The sequence below is a fragment of the Panthera pardus genome, unplaced genomic scaffold (genome assembly GCF_024362965.1).
Source record: "Panthera pardus isolate Hobbes unplaced genomic scaffold, ASM2436296v1 HiC_scaffold_1, whole genome shotgun sequence".
Classification (NCBI taxonomy): Eukaryota; Metazoa; Chordata; class Mammalia; order Carnivora; family Felidae; genus Panthera; species Panthera pardus.
The window spans coordinates 39,838,668-39,858,538 of record NW_026526654.1 but is presented as its reverse complement, the minus strand read 5'-3'; the positions used below and the strand labels follow the sequence as shown (position 1 = coordinate 39,858,538).

At 36.4% G+C, this 19,871-nt stretch overlaps 1 protein-coding gene across 4 annotated transcripts in view; it reads left to right on the top strand.

Moving 5' to 3' along the window:
* Window positions 1-19,871, top strand: part of SCEL (sciellin) — a 321,637-nt gene that overhangs the window by 110,368 nt on the left and 191,398 nt on the right. For 3 of the 4 annotated variants that reach the window (XM_019444129.2, XM_019444126.2, XM_019444127.2), the window contains exons 2-3: window positions 11,476-11,558; window positions 16,378-16,544. The gene's annotated coding sequence lies outside the window, so the exon portion shown is untranslated. The remainder of the gene's footprint in view (window positions 1-11,475; window positions 11,559-16,377; window positions 16,545-19,871) is intronic. The other variant, XM_019444130.2, reaches the window with a different exon arrangement.

The window sequence follows — 19,871 nt, the reverse complement described above, 5'->3', positions numbered from 1 at the left end:
TTTAAGGCATGACAAAAATGCATGTGTGTCTATGTATGTGTATGTATGAAACATGGCATAATTAAAAAATTTTTTTTATATTTAGTTTTGAGAGAGAGAGAGAGAGCATGAGCAGGGGAGGGGCAGAGAGAGACGGAGACAGAGGATCCAAAGTAGGCTCTATCAAAGAGCCCAATGCGGGGCTCAAACCCACAAACTGCAAAATCAAGACCTGAGCTGAAGTTGGTGGCTTAACCGACTGAGCCACCCAGGGGCCCCAGCATAATTTTAATAGGTTTAACATTTCCGGAATCATAAATATATAAGATCAGCTACTAGAAGCTACTAATGTATATACTTAAATAACTATTGCCAAGGTCACACACTGTATTAGTTTGCTGGGGCTGTCATAACAAGACTAGGGAGCTTAAACAACACAAATTTATTTTTCTAATAATTCTGAAGGCTTCAAGTCTGAGATCAAGTTAGCGACAGAGTAAGTTTCTTCTCTGGCCTATTGTCTTGACTTGCAGATGGCCACTATCTCCCTGGGTCTTCACATGGCCCTTCCTCTGTGCATGTCTATGACCTAATCTCCTCCTCTTCTTTTTTAGTTTTTAATTTTTAAAAAATTCTAGTATACAATTAATGAACAGTGTTATATTAGTTTCAGGTATACAATATAGTGATCCAACAATTCTGTATATTACTCAGTGCTCATCATACTGAGCTCATCATACTCTTAATTCCTATCACCTATTTTACCCATTGCCCCATCCACCTCCCCTCTGGGAATCATCAGTTTGTTCTCTGTAATTAAGAGTATTTGTTTGTTTGTTTATGTCCTTTTTCTTTGTTCATTTGTTTTGTTTGTTAAATTCCACATATGAATGAAATCATATGGTATTTATTTTTCTCTGACTGACTTATTTTGTTTAGTGTTATATCCTCTAGATCCATCCATATTGTTGCAAATGCAAGATTTCATTCTTTTTTATGGGCGAGTAATATTCCATTCATATATACATATCTTATATCTTCTTCATCCATTTTTTTATCAATGGATGCTTGGATTGCTTCCATATCTTGGCTATTATAAATAATGCTGCAATAAGCATAGGCGTGCATATATCCTTTCAAATTAGTGTTTTTGTATTTTTTGAGTAAACAGCCAGTGAAGGAATTACTAGATCATATGGTAATTCTATTTTTCATTTTTTGAGGAACCTCCCTACTGTTTTTCACAGTGGCTGAGCCAGTTTGCATTCCTATGAACAGTGCACAAAGGTTCCTTTGCCCACACTTGTTGTTTCCTGTATTTTTTATTTTAGCCATTCTGACAGGTATGAGGTGATATCCAATTGTGGTTTTGATTTGCATTTTCCTGATGATTAATGATGCTGAACATCTTTGCTGTGTCTCTGGCTATCTGGATGTCTTCTGCCCATTTTTAACTGGATTATTTGGTATTTTTGATATTGAGTTGTATCAATTCTTCATATTCTCTGCATACTAACTCTTTATCAGATATGTCATTTGCAAATAAATTCTCCCATTCAGTAGATTGTCTTTTAGTTTTGTTGATTGTTTCTTTTGCTTTGCAGAAGCTTTTTATTTTGATGTAGTCCCAATAATTTATTTTTTCTTTTGTTTCCCTTGCCTCAGGAGACATATCTAGAAAAATGTTGTTATAGCCAATGTCAGAGAAATTACTGTCTGTGCTCTCTTCTAGGATTTCTATAGTTTCAGATCTCACATTTAGGTATTTAATCCATTTTGAGTTTTATTTCTGTAAGTGGTCTAGTTTCATTGTTCAGAATGTAGTTGTCCGGTTTTCCTAACACCATTTTTTGAAGAGTCTATGTTTTTCCCCATTGCATATTCTTGCCTTCTTTGTTGAAGATTAGTTGAGCATATAATTGTGAGTTTGTTTCTGAGTTCTCTATTGTGTTCCGTTGATCTATAGGTCTATTTTTGTGCCAGTACCATACTGCTTTGATTACTACAGCTTTGTAGTATAGTTTGATATCAGGAATTTTGATACCTCCAGTTTTGTTCTTCTTTTTCTTTTTTAAGTTTATTTATTTCCTTTGAGAGAGAGAGTATGTGTGTGAAAGAGCAAGCTGTGGAGGGACAGAGAGAGAATCCCAAGCAGTCTCTGCACTGATAGCAGGAGCCCGATGTGGGGCTTAAACTCATGAACTGAGAAATCATGACCTGAGCCAAAATCAGGAGTTGGACGCTTAACCAACTGAGCCATCCAGGAGCCCTGTTCTTTTTCAAGATTGCTTTGGCTATCCAGGGTCTTTTGTGGTTCCGTATAAATTTTAGGATTATTTGTTCTAGTTCTGTGAAAAATGCTTTTGATATTTTGATAAGGATTGCATTAAATCTGTAGATTGCTTTGGGTAGTATGGGCATTTTAACAATATTGATTTTCCCAATCCATGAATATGGAATATCTTTCCATTTGTTTGTGTCATCTTTCATCGATGTTTTATAGTTTTCAGAGTACAGGTCTTTCATCTCCTTGGTTAAGTTATTCCTAGATTTGGTGCAATTGTAAATGGGATTATTTTCTCAATTTCTCTTTCTGTTGCTTCATTATTAGGATATAAAAATGCAACAGATTTCTGCACATTGATTTTGTATCCTGTGGCTTTACTGAATTCATTTATCAGTTCTAGTAGATTTTTGGTGGAGTCATTAGGGTTTTCTATATATAGTATCATGTCATATGCAACTAGTGAAAACTTTACTTCTTCCTTACCAATTTGGATGCCTTTAATTTCCTTTGTTGTCTGATTGCTGTGGCTAGGACTTCCAGTACCATGTTGAATAAAAGTGGTGATAATGGACATCCTTGTCTTGTTCCTGACCTTAGGGGGAAAAGCTCTCAGTTTTTCACCATTGAGATGATGTTTTTTTGTGGGTTTTTCATGTATAGCCTTTATTATGTGGAGGTTCCCTTTAAACCTATTTTGTTGAGGTTTTTTATCATGAATGGATCTTGTACTTCGTCAAATGCCTTTTCGTCATCTATTGAAATGATCATATGGCTTTTTATCCATTCTCTTGTTGATATGATGTATCACATTGATTGATTTTCAAATACTGAATCACCCTTGCATGCCAAAAATAAATCCCACTTGATCGTAGTAAATGATTTTTTTAATGTGTTGTTGGATATGGTGTGCTAATATTTGTTGAGGATTTTTACATCTATGTTCATCAGAGATATCAACCTATAGTTCTCTTTTTTCATAGTGTCTTTAATTCTTTTTTAATGTCTTATTTTTTATTTTTGAGAGAGACAGAATGTGAATGGGGCAGGGACAGAGAGAGAGGGTGACAAAAAATGCTCTGAGCTGTCAGCACAGAGCCCAATGTGGGGCTCAAACTCACGAACTGTGAGATCATGACCAGGGCCAAAGTCAGAGGCTTAACTGACTGAGCCACCCAGGCAACCCTGTAGTGTCTCTATCTGGTTTGGTATCAGGATAATGCTGGCATCATAGAATGAATTTGGAAGCTTTCCTTCTACCTCTTCTATTTTTTGGAACAGTGTGAGAAGATTGTATATTAACTATTCTTTAAATATTCAGTGGAATTCATCTGTGAAGGCATCTAGTCCTGGAGTTTTGTTTGTTAGGAGTTTTTTGATTACTGACTCAACTTCATTACTTGTAATCAGGTCTGTTCAAATTGTCTATTTCTTTCTTATTCAGATTTGGGAGGTTGTATGTTCCCAGAAATTTATCCATTTCTTCTAGGTTGTTTGGTTTGTTGGCCTATAATTTTTCATAATATTCTCTTATAATTCTTCATATTTCTGTGGTGTTGTTATTTGTCCTCTTTCATTTCTGATTTTTGTTTATTTGAGTCCTTTCTCTGTTTGTTTTTGTTTTTGTTTTTTTTCTTTGGGGCTAATGGTGTATCAATTTTGTTGATCTTTTTAAAGAACCAGCTCCTGGTTTTATTGTTCTGTTCCATTGCATTTTTACTTTCTATTTCATTCTACCCTAATCTTTATTATTTCCTTCCTTCTGCTGTCTTTGGGTTTTGTTTGTCTTTCTTTTTCTAGTTCCTTTAGGTGTAGGGTTAGGTTGTTTATTTGAGATTTTTCTTGCTTCTTGAGGTAGACCTGTATTGCTATAAACTTTCATTCTAGAACAGCTTTTGCTGCATCCCAGAGATTTTGGACCATTGTGTTTTCATTTTCATTTGTCTCCATATGTTTTTTGATTTTCTCTCTGATTTCTTGGTTTACCTGTTCATTATTTAGTAACATGTTATTTAACCTCCATGTATTTGTATTTGTGTTCTTTCCAGATCTTTTTTCATGTGGTTGATTTCTAGTTTCATACCATTGTAGTAGGATTCATGATATGATTTTGATCTTTTAAAAAAATTTTGTTTAATGTTTGTTTGTTTTTAAAAAAGAGTGAGAGAGAGAGCGAGCATAAGCAGGGGAGAGGCAGAGGGAGAGGGAGATACAGAATCTGAAGCAGGATCCAAGCTCTGAGCTGTCAGCACAGAGCCTGACGTGGGGTTTGAACTCACAAATCATGAGATCATGACCTGAGTGGAAGTTGGATGCTTAACCGACTGAGCCATCCAGGCTGAGCTATATGTACACATATATATTTATACACACACACACACACACACACACACACACACACACACACCACATCTTCTTTATCCATTTATCTGTTGATGGATATTTGTACTCTTTCCATACTTTGGCTATTGTTGATAGCACTGCTATAAACATTGGGGTGCATGTGCCTTTTCAAAATAACACACTTGTATCCTTTGGGTGAATACCTATGGTGCAATTGCTGGGCTGTAGGGTAGTTCTATTTTTATTTTTTTATTATTTTTATTTATTTTTTTAATTTTATTTTTAATTTTTTTAAAATTTATATCCAAATTAGCATATAGTGAAACAATGATTTCAGGAGTAAATTCCTTAATGCCCCTTACCCATTTAGCCCATCCCATCCCCCCTCCCACAACCCCTCCAGCAACCCTCACTTTGTTCTCCATATTTATGAGTCTCTTCTGTTTTGTCCCCCTCCCTGTTTTTATATTATTTTTGTTTCCCTTACCTTACGTTCTTTTGTTTTGTATCTTAAAGTCCTCATATGAGTGAAGTCCTATGATTTTTGTCTTTCTCTGACTAATTTCCTGCAGCATAATACCCTCCAGTTCCATCCACGTAGTTGCAAATGGCAAGATTTAATTCTTTTTGATTGCCGAACAACACTCCGTTGTATATATGTACCACATCTTCTTTATCCATTCATCCATCAATGGACATTTGGGCTCTTTCCATACTTTGGCTATTGTTGAAAGTGCTGCTATAAACATGAGGGTGCACATGTCCCTTCGAAACAGCACACCTGTATCCCTTGGATAAATGCCTAGTAGTGCTATTGCTGGGTTGTAGGGTAGTTCTGTTTTTAGTTTTTGAGGAACCTCCATACTGTTTTCCAGAGTGGCTGCACCAGATTGCATTGCCACCAACAATGCAAAAGAGATCCTCTTTCTCCGCATCCTCGCCAACATCTATTGTTGCCTGAGTTGTTAATGTTAGCCATTCTGACAGGTGTGAGGTGGTATCTCATTGTGGTTTTGATTTGTATTTTCCTGATGATGAGTGATGTTGAGCATTTTTTCATGTGTTGGTTAGCCATCTGGATGTCTTGGAAAAATGTCTATTCATGTCTTTTGCCCATTTCTTCACTGGATTATTTGTTTTTTGGGTGTTGAGTTTGATAAGTTCTTAATAGATTTGGGATACTAACCCTTTATCTGATATGTCATTTGCAAATATCTTCTCCTGTTCTGTCAGTTCCCTTTTAGTTTTGCTGATTGTTTCCTTTGCTGTGCAGAGGCTTTTTATTTTGATGAGGTCCCAGTAGTTGACTTTTGCTTTGGTTTCCCTTGCCTCTGGAGACACGTTGAGTAAGAAGTTGCTGTGGGCAAGATCAAAGAGGTTTTTGCCTGCTTTCTCCTCGAGGATTTTGATGGCTTCCTGTCTTATATTGAAGTCTTTCATCCATTTTGAGTTTATTTTTGTGTATGGTGTAAGAAAGTGGTCCAGGTTCATTCTTCTGCATGTTGCTGTCCAGTTTTCCCAGCACCACTTGCTGAAAAGACTGTCTTTATTCCATTGGATATTCTTTCCTGCTTTGTCAAAGATTAGTTGGCCATATGTTTGTGGGTCCATTTCTGGGTTCTCTATTCTGTTCCATTGATCTGAGTGTCTGTTCCATACTGTCTTGATGATTACAGCTTTGTAGTATAGCTTGAAGTCTGGGATTGTGAGGCCTCCTGCTTTGGTTTTCTTTTTCAAGATTGCTTTGGCTATTTGGGGTCTTTTCTGGTTCCATACAAATTTTAGGATTATTTGTTCTAGCTCTGTGAAGAATGCTGGTGTTACTTTGATAGGGATTGCATTGAGTATGTAGATTTATTTTTTTTGAGGAACCTCCATATTGTTTTCCAGACTGGCTGCACCAGTTTGCATTCCCATCAACAGTGCAAAAGGGTTCCTCTTTCTCTGCATCCTCACCAACATCTGTTGTTGCCTGAGTTGTTAATTTTAGCCATTCTGACAGGTGTGAGGTGGTATCTCATTGTGGTTTTGATCTGTATTTCCGTGATGATGAGTGACGTTGAGCATTTTTTCATGTGTCTATTCGCCTTCTGGATGTCTTCTTTGGAAAAGTGTCTATTCATGTCTCTTGCCTATTTATTCACTGGATATTTTGTTTTTTGGATGTTGAGTTTGATAAATTCTTTATAAATTTTGGATACTAACCCTTTATCTGATATGCCATTTGCATATATCTTCTCCCATTCCATCAGTTGTCTTTTAGTTTTGTTGATTGTTTTTTTTTACCATTCAGAAGTAAACAGGTCCCTTCGTATGATACTTCAATTCTATTCCTGGGAGACAAACTAAGCCAGCAGCTAATGAGTCTTCTGGTGGATCTGCCCATTTGAAAACACCAAATTTGCTGTAATGAATTTTGTAGTGCTCTTAGGAACTGCTATGCCTAGCATACAGACATTAATGCATCCTTTTTGAGACAAAAACAAGGAAACAAACAAAGAAACAAAACCAAAAAAATCACAATACCGTATTTTGAAAAGCTTATTGTTCTCAAAACAGAATCTGTTCCATAGAAGGAATATGACATATTTTAAATGTGAAGTAAACAAAACATGCTACATTACATAGGGTCCTAGTTGGAATATTCTAGAAGAAAGACTTACCTTAAAGCAGAAGTCTAAAAACTGGAGCCAAAATTTAATCCTCTTATGAAAGCAGACAGTGTTCACAGCAATCCTGTCATTGCCTTATCAACAAAGATGAAACTGCTCAAGTTGGTGGGAACCCACTTCGGCTGGTAGTTAAATAAACCTAATTTGGTCCCTCATTATTCTAGTGATACAGGTGGAAATATATGGACCTATATATGAAATATATGAATATGAAATAAATGGATATATACGGAAAAATTCCTGATAAGAATTAGGAATTCTTAGGAATGTCACTCATTAGAAGACAGTGTAATGAAACATCATGTAGAGTCTGATGGAAGAATGGATAGAAGCTCCCTTGAATTTCCAGGTGTAGAAAAGAATCAAGAAATTTCACTTTTAGGTTATTCATCTGTTTGCATAAATATTTGCTGATTTTATGCCTTATACATTTCCCACTATTCTTTACCATTTCAGACAAATTGTGCTACTAGAGAATTTTTAAAATAATTTAGTTTTCAAATCCCAAGTAGTAGCACTAGTAGGGCAAAATGAATGTTTTTATGCAAAGTAGAATGGGGGAATGCTTAGTGATGACAGTTAAAATGCTGTTTTTTTTCCTAACATAGTACTGTTTCAATTGTAAAGTCATTGAATTCAATTATCTATTAACAACATGCGAATTTATTTAATGATAGTGTACAATTTTAGTAGGAGTTACTGGAAGTTTTCTAAGAATGTTGATTCATCTCAAATCACATTGTTTTACAGATGTAGTCTGTTGAGTTTTAACAAAAACCCCACAGCTAATTACAGGTAGGAAATAATTATATCACATGACTATTTTCATTGCTGGTGTTGGTTTTTGTCTTATATCCAGCAAAACTATGTGCTGCTTAGCAACACACTTTCTGTAGTCAAGGAAACATTGTCACACACTTAGAAGAAGAGATAGAAATGAATAATTGAAGGCTATCCTTGAGGTACTGAGAAGATACTTACAGGAGGAAGTAACTGTCCTCTAGTTTAATTAAATTCAAAGCAGTTTCTATCACAGCTTAAATGATTAAGGTCGGAAAAACATTTTTTTGACTTCACTGATGCCTAAATTTGGTTAGAGAGAGATTTTATAGATGGAGATGTCACTTTGAGTTTCAAGGCTCAAATGTGTGTGTGTGTGTGTGTGTGTGTGTGTGTGTGTGTGTGTGTGTGTGTGTAGGGTTAAAGTCAATTCTAAGATTCTATGCCAGAGAGATAGAGAAGCTTTCTAAAGAGGGTCTTAAGGGAGGTTAAGAGATTTGGAAAGAAGAGAAGCCTGAAGGGCAAAGTTTCTTATTCCCTTACCCATGTGTGTCAGTAATCACATAAAGGGACCCAACAAATATTTGTGGATCTGCCTGCTCTGTCGCAAGCCAGTGGAAGAACATATAAGACAACACTGAGTGTGTTTATTTTTGATTTAAAAATTTTAAAAATTGTTTATTTATTTTTGAGAGAGAGAGAGACAAAGTACAAGCAGAGGAGGGGCAGAGGGAGAGAGGGTGATACAGAATCTGAAGCAGGCTCCAGGCTCTGAGCTCTCAGCATAGAGCCCTACATGGGGCTTGAGCCCACAAACTGTGAGATCATAACCTGAGCTGAAGTCAAATGCTTGACTGAGCCACCTAGGTGCCTCTGTGTGTGTTCATTTAATCGTGGAGGAGCTTCAAGGAAAGCAACTCAGTTCACATTTTTAAATATTTATTTTGCAGTATTCACTTTAAAGGTGTTTGTTGTTGTTGTTGATCTCAGTTTTAAGTAGTTTTACTATGAAGTACTTGGGTATTTTGTTGTTCTTGTTCTGCTTGAAATTCATAGAATTTCTTACATGTGTGACATGTTGTCTTTTATCAGTTTTGATCATTTCTCAGCCAGTTTCTCTTCATTATTATTTCTGCATCATTCCCCTCCCTTTTCCCTTCTTCTCATCCTCCCTCCCCTTCTCCCCCCACTCCCCCATTCTCTTGGCATTTTTTCCTGGGATGCTTATAAATATGTTAGATTTTTTTTATCGTGTCCTATATGTTTATACTCTACTGGTTTTTTTTAACATATTTTTTTCCTCCATGCTTCAGTGGATCCATTCTATTGCCCTTTCTTCCAGTTCCCAATCCTTTCATTTGTTGTGTCTAATTTGTGTTAATCTCATCTACTGAATTTAAAGTTTTTATTATTATACTATCCATTTATAGAGTATTTAAATTTAATTATTTCTTGAATATTCCAGTTGTCCGGTGAAATCATCCATCCTGCCATGTGTTTCCTTGGATATATTTATGGTAATTTCAAAAACTATATATAATAACCCTAACATCTGGATCACCTGGAGCTCTGCCTCTATTGTCTATTCTTTCTTTTATTTGCCAGGTATTTGGTCCTCTCCAGGCATGCCTTGGAGTTTTTGATTGAGCACAAGACATTGTGGTGAAAAATTGTAGAAATAATTTGACACTTTCACAGACACTATCTTCTTCTAAGGACGATTCTGCCCCCCCACCCCCCACCCCCACTTTTTCTAATTGGCAATTAGATTAAGGGAAGATCACCTCACTCCTACCTGGGGTTTATCTGATTCAAAGACAGGTTTCAGTCCTTGGTAAGGTTTTGTCTATTTTTGGTTCATATTTTTTCTTATCTTATAGTGCTGGATTCTTAATTGAAAGTATAAGAGATTTGCTAGGGATCCCCCTCCTTGTAGGGCCCCAATTTTTCAGTAGTAACACTATTGAAATCCCAGGCAGCCTTTATACACTGCTTTCTGCTTGGTTTCTTAGTCTCTCCTCCTGTGTAGCTCAGAAATCATCAAATTCCTCTGGGGGAAAGTGCTACAGAATGTTGGGTTCATATCAGTGAACTTCCTTTCTCTCTGAGATTCTGGCACTTTAAATATTGACTGCCTTGATAGCTTCCTGATTTCTCCAAAGAAATTTTCTTTTTAAATTTTGTCTAAATTTAGAATTATTGTCATATTCAAGTTAGAATGCAGTAAGTTCTTTACTATTATTGAAATGACCTAATTTTCTTTTATCAGAACAATGAATTTTTCTCTTTATGTTCATGATACTTTTTAGGTTACCTTTTGAAAAAAGCAACTTAACTCAAACATCAGTCCTCCCAGGCTCATTTCTTAGCGCTTTTTGCCACTTTCTATTGCCATCATTTTGTTTCTACCCTAACATTGATTACTTCTTGTATTTTTTTAAGTTCATTTTAAGTTCATCTGCTTCTCTCCAGCCACTTTTTATTTTTCCTTTTAATTTGCTGCCAAATTTTAGTATCTATTGCTGTATAAGAAACCACCTTAAAAGATAGTGGATTAAAGCAATGATTTATTATTTCTCTTATAGGTTGGTTGGCAGTTTTTCTGCTCCATGTAGTGTCTATCAGCTGGGGTCACATGGCTGTAATTAGTTGGTGGTTGGGCTGGGTCTGGAACATCCAAAACGGTCTTACTCACATGTTTGGTGCCTCAGCTGTGGTGGGCTAAGGGGCTAGAGTACCTTGATTCTCTTCCATGTACGTCCATTTCTCCAGCAGTCTAGACTGTATTTCCTAAAGCTTGACAACTGGTTTCCAGACAGAAGTAGATGCTGTCATGTTTCCTAAATTCTGAGCCCAGAACTGTCACATTGTATATTACTTCTTCCACATCCTCCAGGTCAAAATAAGTCACAAGTCCAGGCCAGAACCAAGATGAGGGGAAATAGATTCCCCTTCCTGAAGGGAAAAGGGGCATGCACATAAGAGGAATTGTTGGTGGTCATCTTTAAAAGCAATCTACCATAGTGCATATTTGTATAAAAGCCTATTCCTTTTTCAGTACAATCTACTGATAGTACACTGCTTGTTTGGCTTCTGCCCCAGATTTTTTTCTACCAGCAGCTAAATTCAGTTACTTGCCATCAGTAGACTCAGGCAAAGCATAAGCACTGGGCTCAGTATCAATTTAAAACAGAAAATTTTACTTGTACCTTTTCTCATTACTTGTCCCAGTTTTAATAATTATATTTGTCTCTTTCCATCTCTCTCCTTTTTGAGCCAAACCTACCTAAGCTCTATTCTTATTACCTCTTTTTATATTTCCTGAACCTCAGTGCTTTCTGGGACTGCAACATCTTGCCTTTCTTGGCCCTCTGCAGGTTATTTTTTTCTTGATTAGATTTCTCTTTGTATCTTCAGAACATTGGCATCTTCTCAGCATTCTCTTCCTAGTATTGTGGAAAATACCTGCCCTGCTTCCAATGGGAGACTCTCTGTTCCAGGTATTGCTCTTACTGTTTTTGATAGAATTAATCTTTATTTCCAAAATTAATTGATAACTCCAGATCTATTTTTATATTTTATTTATTTATTTATTTATTTATTTATTTATTTATTTATTTAGAGACAGAGTGTGAGTGAGGGAGAGAGGCAGAGGGAGAGAGAGAGAGAATCCCAAGCAGGCTCCATGCTCAGCTCAGAGCCCAACCTGGGGCTGGAAACCACGACCTTGGGATCATGACCTGAGATGAAATCAAGAGTTGGGCACTCGACCAACTGAGCCACCCAGGTGCCCTGATTGATTGATTTGTTTTTAAGTAGGCTTCGTATCTACTGCAGAGCCCAATGTGGGGCTTGAACTCATGACCCTGAGATCAAGACCTGAGGTGAGATCAAGAGTCAGATGCTCAACCGACTGAGCCACTCAGGTGCCCCTAAGATTTTTTTTTTAAACAGCATAAAACATGAATTCCTGGGATACAATGGAGTCCATAGGTTATAAAGGGCCTATGTGTATAGAAAGTTTTACTAATTTTGATAAGTTGCCATTATATCTTTTGAAAGTGAAAATTTGTTCTTGAGTAGAAACAAATTTGGCCAGATTTTCTCAGTTTGGCTATAATATTATGCTACTAGCATATGTGTTTTAATTTGTCACAGTTTTCATAAAATAGAGTAGGTATAGACTTAAAACAAATCTATAATTTATTCCAATAATTAAAAAAATAATATATTATTCTGTGAAATGCTTAAGATACTGTAAGTCTCACCTAATGTTTAAGTAGCTAAGCAGTTATAAGACCATATTATATAATGTGAAATAAAAAGTAAACATTCACCTGTAAACAATATCACTGAGCACATAAAATTTGTCATAATTTAAAACTTTTCTGGCTAATGAAAAAAGTTTAAAATTAAATAATGCATTTATATTGTACAGGTCTTTGGGAAAAAAGTGTGTCATGATTGTATTACTTTATTGGGTAAAGAAAACATAAATATGTATTTTTTGGGAAGTCAGGACCTCTTTGAAAGAGCTTGGAAACTTTGTTAGGTTTTTAGAATAGAAAAATCCCTGTTGGAACAACAAAGCACTAAGGAGGGGTCTTGGCAGCAAGTAGCTCTTTGATAGTTGGCTCCATTTTAGCCCCTGGAGTGAAGATGTGTTTTTCCAGAATCATATATTAGTTTGTTTGTCAACAATGCTTATCTCTGATAAAGACTAAGTGGAAATTGTCCTTTTAAGATTTATCATGCTTTTCAATGAAACAAAACTCCCATAGCCAAAATGTCACTGATATCTGAGATACCGAATTCTTGTACTCTCTGCTTTGTCTGATTTGCTAGTTGCTCTCTGAAACTTGACGGATTTGAACAATTAAGTCAAGGTGATGAATCACTTGTATTTCTGATTCCATTCCTATTCACTTAAGTGGATGAAAAGTTCATTGTGAAGATGAAAGATTATTTTCAGTAGACTTATGCAAATTATTACCAGTTATTGCTTTGTGTAGTCTCATTAAAAGTAAAACTGAACAAAAAATTGAACTAGGAATTTTCTGGGATAGTCTTCAATTATGTGGGTACTAGCTTTTCTAAAATGCACTCTTGAATTTTAGTTTTGACAATTTCCATCACCGTATCTATAGCGCCACATGCTTTCCCCAAGTTTCAAAACAAATTAAAAAAAATTACTTAACAAATACTATATGAAAACAATGTTTAACAATCTACCACTATTTAGCATAGGAGCTCCAATGGTTGAAGAAAACGGAAGTTTTAAAACAATGATGATTTTGTTAATGGCAAGTCATAATCACGGTCTCCAAAATTTGTTTTAAAATTTATACTTTAAACTGACACAAAATATACATTATCAATGAAGTTAAGTTTTTGGTTTCAACCTAAATTTTGGTTTTCTATTATAATTTTCTTATTGTACTTTTTTTTTTTTTTTTGGTGGGGGAAGGTTGTTCTAGTATTTTCATTAGCTTCCTTTTCCCTTTCTGATAAAATTCACGTTTATCTTTCATTTTAGGAAATTTTTTCCACACTACGTCTCATTCATGTTGTCTAATCCTGGCCACATCTATTATATCCCTTCCATTCCATTCATGCCTCCTTCTTTTATTCACTCTGACCTTCTGGCCTAGAGCTCCTGTGGGTATCTGTGTTTGTAGCAGGTTTTTTTTTTTTTTTTTGTAATATTAAGCAGACCTTCTGCTGATTTATCAAAGATTTATTAGCATCTCTTCTGTGCCAATTAGTGTGTTAGATTTTGAAGATAATGATGGTCACTTTGAGCTCTTTGAAGTTAGGGGTTATGTCTTGTTCATTCTCGTATCTCTCTTGCTTGACACACACCTGACTCATGGCTGACCTTCCATAAAACTGTTATTAAAAGTATCCTGGGGGCCTGGGTGGCTCAGTCAGTTTAAGTGTCTGACTTCAGCTCAGATCATGATCTCATGGTTCATGGGTTCAAGCCCCGTGTCGGTCTCTGTGCTGACAGCTCAGAGACTGGAGCCTGCTTTGGATCCTGTGTCTCCCTCTTTCTGCCCCTCCACCACTTTTGCTTTGTCTCTCTGTCTCTCTCTCTCAAAATAAATAAACTTTAAAAAAATTTTAAAAAAAGTATCCTCTGGGGGTGCCTGGATAGCTTAGTCAGTTGAGTGTCCGACTTTAGCTCAGGTCATGATCTCACAGTCTGTGAGTTCAAGCCCCATGTCAGGCTCTGTGCTGACAGCTCAGAGCCTGGAGCCTGCTTTGGATCCTGTGTCTCCCTCTCTGTCTGCCCCTCCCCTGTTCATGCTCTGCCTCTCTCTGTCTCAAAAATAAATAAAAACATTTTAAAAAATTTTAAAAAAGTATCCCCTTTTAAAGTCCATCTGCCTATGAAGTATCCAATCTGTATTGATTCTTTCCTCTTAGTTCCAATAATGTTTATTCAAATTTTGGGGATATTCCATGTACCAGTCAGTAAAATATTGTTCTTAGAGTTTCAAATGAAATTCGCTACTGTGGTAGCAAATTGCCTAAGTATAAAGAACACACTGCACAAACATTGCTTCAGGTACTTGATTGCTATATTAAGCTTTTTTAAAAAAATTTTTTAATGTTTATTTTTGAGAGAAAGTGCGAGCAGGGGAAGGGCAGAGAGAGGGAGACACAGAATCTGAAGCAGGCTCTAGGCTCTGAGCTGTCAGCCCAGAGCCCGACGCGGGGCTCGAACTCACGAACTGGGAGATCATGACCTGAGCTGAAGCAGGACACCTAACAGACTGAGCCACCCAGGTGCCCCAAGTTGGATTTTAATGCAACATTTGGTTGAACTGCTGACTTTCTGGATAGGATGTCTGTTGTGGATATGTTAGGGAAAAATCTGTTATACGTTGGCCGACAGGACTGATAAGGGAATTTCAGTCCCTGCCTGAAGACTTCCCAGCTGGGTTCTTATTCCCACCCTGCTTGCCTCAGGTGGCAAATTACTACTAATGAGGAATGCAGAAGTAACAGAATATAAATTGTCCCCTTTGTTGATGCTCTGGGCTCAGACCTCTGGAGAATGATCTCCTCTGAGCCCACCCATATAAAATAAACCTCCTGCCTTCCATGATCTCTGAGTGCCGCTTGGTTCTTCTGCTGGGTGATCCAGACTAGTTTCTGTAACAGATAAAGCAATCTGTGCAGCACTAGCTTCATGAAGCTACACCTGAAACATACCTTTTGTTTTGTGACTCAGAGACCAAGTTTGAGAAATATAGAACGTAAAATGAAATTAGGTTGTGTATTTAAAAATCATACAGTATAATTATTTATACTCATATCACAAGAGAATACTATGTGGCAAGATATGTAACATCAAGACAATTGTGAAATTAATTTGATTATTTCTGAGTAAAATAATATTTTTAAACTTCAGAAATGCATTCCAGAAAAATACAATAAATGTTTCCTGACCCTTCTTCTGTCAGTAATCAAAATGAAATTGAACTGGGATGACATGTTCACATTCAGTTATTCACTTCCTGACCTTACAAACTTGGCTTAATAGAGTTTCTTTTTGGTCACACTAGTTCCCAGAACTATGAAACTATCAAATTTATACTTGAAAAGCCAATTTGTATATTGTATGGTGTTGGGTTACAGTCCTTCAGAAATCTCTAAAATCTCATTCTTTGTTTCACCCAACTTTCTTGTGAAGAGTGAGTATTCATGCTAACTTTAATAACCCTCATTTGTTTTTCTGGATAATGCATGATTTAATCTTCATGCTTTGCAGAACTTTGCCTTTTTCAAGATCAGACTTGCTCGATGCCATTCCTTCCTTCCATTGTTTTATTTGTGAGGAAATTACCCCTTTCAAGGGCAAAGGAGTTGATAAAAGATAACTCACAGAAAAGTTTGTATTAGGTTGTTTACCAAAAGAGGATATGAGAGGAGTCTACATCCACAGTAAGCCTTAAGAAACTGAGAAGAGAAAGGAAGGAAAGGGAAATCTAACAAGCTAAGAAACAAAGACTTGGAATTTGACATTAAAAATACATACCTTATCTATCCATTCCTGACATATTCATCATAATTTCTATAAAACTTCATGATCCATAGAATTTCATATGAACTCAAAATATTATTCATTTTGACTTCCATTGAAAATAAATTTTGTCAACCACCTTATTAAAATGTTTTAGAACTAAACCCATAACAATTACATCTACAAAAATGTCATTAGATTTTCTAAAAGAACACCAATCTACTTAGAAGTATGAGCTCAACTTTTTAATGCATGTGTTTACATAGTTGCTTTTTTTTCCCCTACAGGCAGCATGATGCACTGGAAAGAATATGAGATTCTGGGATTAGGAGAACTGGGCATGAGTCCCAGACTCTGCGCTACCAGCTATATGACCTTGGGGAAGTCACTTCATCCATCTGAGTCTTGTTTTTCTTGCCTGTCAAACGAAAAATAAAAGACCCCAAACTTTCAGGTTGAGTATGTAGATCAAATGAGTAATATATGTGAAAATGCTTTGTTAGTTGTAAACCATCATACAAATGATACTTACTTTTATTTCAGATGAACTCAAATATTGCTCTAAATTGGTAAGACACAAACAAAACAAATGACTGTTAATGTCCATAGTAGCCTTGGTTCTATCTAAAAAAATTTTCTTTAGAAAACTAGGCTTTTAATTAGCAAATTGTCAATGGCTCTAGACTCTTTCAAAAAAGAGTCATTATGTATTTGAATCATTCAATTAGGAAAAAAAATATAATCCTCCTTTAAGAGAACCTTCTTGACACTGAATCATTTACTCTAAGCTCAAGTTTGATCTTATCCTGACATTCTCCAAGCTTGTCCTTTGGAGAAGCCCCTTTAAGCTGTGGATTGTATAAGTGAGGAAGATGTATAAATGAGAGCACATGTACACAGGGAAAACTTACTCATGAGACAGTGGACACAGTGCCAAGGATCCACTCTACTTTTAGGGGTCCACAAAAATGGTTTACTTTATTTTGTAACTGGAAGAAAGAAATGAACTTTTAGGTCAAATAAATGTTTTAGTGTATAATATTAATACCTTCATCTTTATGCCAATGAGTCATAAATATAATTTTTTAAGTTTAATTATTTATTTTGAGAGAGAGAGAGAAAGCACACACTAACTGGGGAGGGGCAGGGCGAGAGAGGGAGGGAGAGAGAGGGAGGGAGAGAGAGAGAATCCCAAGCAGGCTCTGCACTGTCAGTGTGGAGCCCAATGCAGGGCTCAAACTCATGAACGGTGAGATCATGATCTGAGCCGAAATCAAGAGTCTGACGAACTGATTGAGACACCCAGGCACCCCCAGAAATAAAATTTTTGTATTCGTTGTAGCTCTGGATAACTTAAGATGAATTCTTTGAGGAATCCAGTTATCTACTGTTCAAGGCACACCAGGACACTGTTCCAACAGAGGTGATGTTGCCAGGAATCACAGATGTGGAGTGATTAGTTCTAATCTGCAAAATAGGGAAGGCTTTGCAGAGTTGATATTTAAATCAGTATTTTGGGGGATAAATATGCTTTCTATAGGTGAATGTGGAAAGGGCATTTCTGAGAGAAAAAGCAGCATGAACCAAAGGATGAGGCTGTGGAGAGAGAGCACTGGAACTTGGCATTAGTCAATAACTGACAATGGCCTATTCAATATAAAGTCATGAGGGGAAAGTCCACTACTTACATGGCCGAACCTTACTGAGCCAGAGTTTGTCCATTATTTTTCATTGAAATATTTTACAGCTAAACTCAAAAAATTACATGAACACCAAATGAGTAAGCAGTTGGTTGTTCAAAGAGCTAGTGAGCTTAGATAGAATTAATAAGGATATTGTGTCAATAATAAGGCAAAGTATCTTATGTAATAGTTGTTCTCTGACTGCAAGCAATAAAAATGTTTTCTGCTGATTCAGACAGAAAAGGAACAAAAGGAGGAAAGAAAAATGGAAGCCAGCCTTGCTAACAAAAATGATATTCTTTTCAAAGTCAGAGTGTTTTTCTTCTTCCCCACAGCTGAACCATGTAATAATCTCCACCTAGAAGTTCAGTTTAACCCGAGACCATTGGACCAATTCCATCCTTTGTCAGGACCTCTAGGTCAATACTCAGGTTATCCAGTACCAAATATGCAAACATCTGATTCGTCCTCAGTCTTTCTAGCAAACTTGTACCTTGCTACAAGACTGATAAGGATTATGTGGGTGAATTCTGGAAATTGTCCTCTCTCCTTTTACATTATAGCCTCTTTCCTGTTATCAATCTCTCTGTTCCTCATCAACCATGTCTCTGCTCCTTATCTCCAAAGACCTATGAGCAGAGCTGACATTTATGCTCTACACTGTGCATTGAAATGCTTATTTACACTGATAGCTGTTCTGATGTATTGAGGCATCCTTTCGTTGGGCCATGGCATCTGTTTTGACTAGTTGGTATCTGTATATACCAGTGGTTAGATGTGTTCCATGTCATTCCTGCCCATAATCAACATTTAATGTGATATCTGAAATCATCATTGGAAAATCAGTATGAAGATAATAAATGTAGGTCTTTTGTGTGGTAAAACATTAGTTTTCCTCTTACTTTAGCGATCAGTCTGGAATTTTTTGTCCACTAGAAAATGTTATTTTCAGAATTGGACTCCTTCTATTATTTGATAGGTAACCATACATGATTCTAATCTGAACTGTTGACTGATGAGACTTTCAGTACATACATGCCAAATGTGCTCAGAGTCCAGATATTAGGGATGAAAGGATATATGGGTCACAGACTGTGTCTGCAAAGAACTCAATATGTGGGGCTTCTCTTCCGGATCTGCCACTTATTACTTTATTCATTGAGTTTTAAATTTGTTAAATTTAAAATTATGGTAGATTACTTATTGGCTTTTTGAAATGTAGGTATTAATTAGATTTAGAAGTATATTTGAGGGTATCACAATAAGCTTGAAAGGTAATTGGGTAGACCCTCAGAAAAAACCATCCAAGTAATCTCCTCAATGCTTATCCATCCATCCATCCATCCATCCATCCATCCATCCATCCATCCATCCCTCTGATATCTTTTTGGATTCATTCATCTGCGAGGAAATGTGCTTGCAAATAGAAAGACTCCCAAGAAGCTTACAGATTGGTGTAAAAATAAACATACAAATAATTATAATGCCACTATGGAGATAAATTCACAGCTGGAGATGCTCACACAAATTCCAGAGAGTATAGTGAAAACAGTCCTAGAATCTGGAGGATTGTAAATCTGGATTTGAATTCTGGCTCTACTCTTATTAAAGTTATGGCTTTGAGTGAATTATTTAAATCTCTATGTCCCAAGTCTCCTCATCTATTACATGTGCACAATGTCACTTACCTGATACATAATAGGTACTCATCATGTTAGTTACCTTCTCTGTCTTGCCCCCTCTTTCATTCATCCAAACTTTGGCTTCCTTATCTCAAAAATAAAAGGCTTTAATTTTATATCTGAAATCTTTAAGAATCTAAAGTTCAGTGATTTAGGAATAATCCCCTCATCTTGGAAGAGATGCATTCATTACTTATGGTCAAATATACTTTTGTATTATAAACATAGTACAACATTATGAAGAGCATTGATGAGTCTCAAACACACCAGGCTCTTTCTTACCTTCAGGACTTGGCACATCCTGTTCCTCTTACTTGAAGATGTCTTCCCCAGTGCTTTCCCTATGCTTACCTGGGTAACTCCTGCTCATCCTCCAGTTTACATACTATAAGTCACTTCCCCAAAGATAATTTCCAC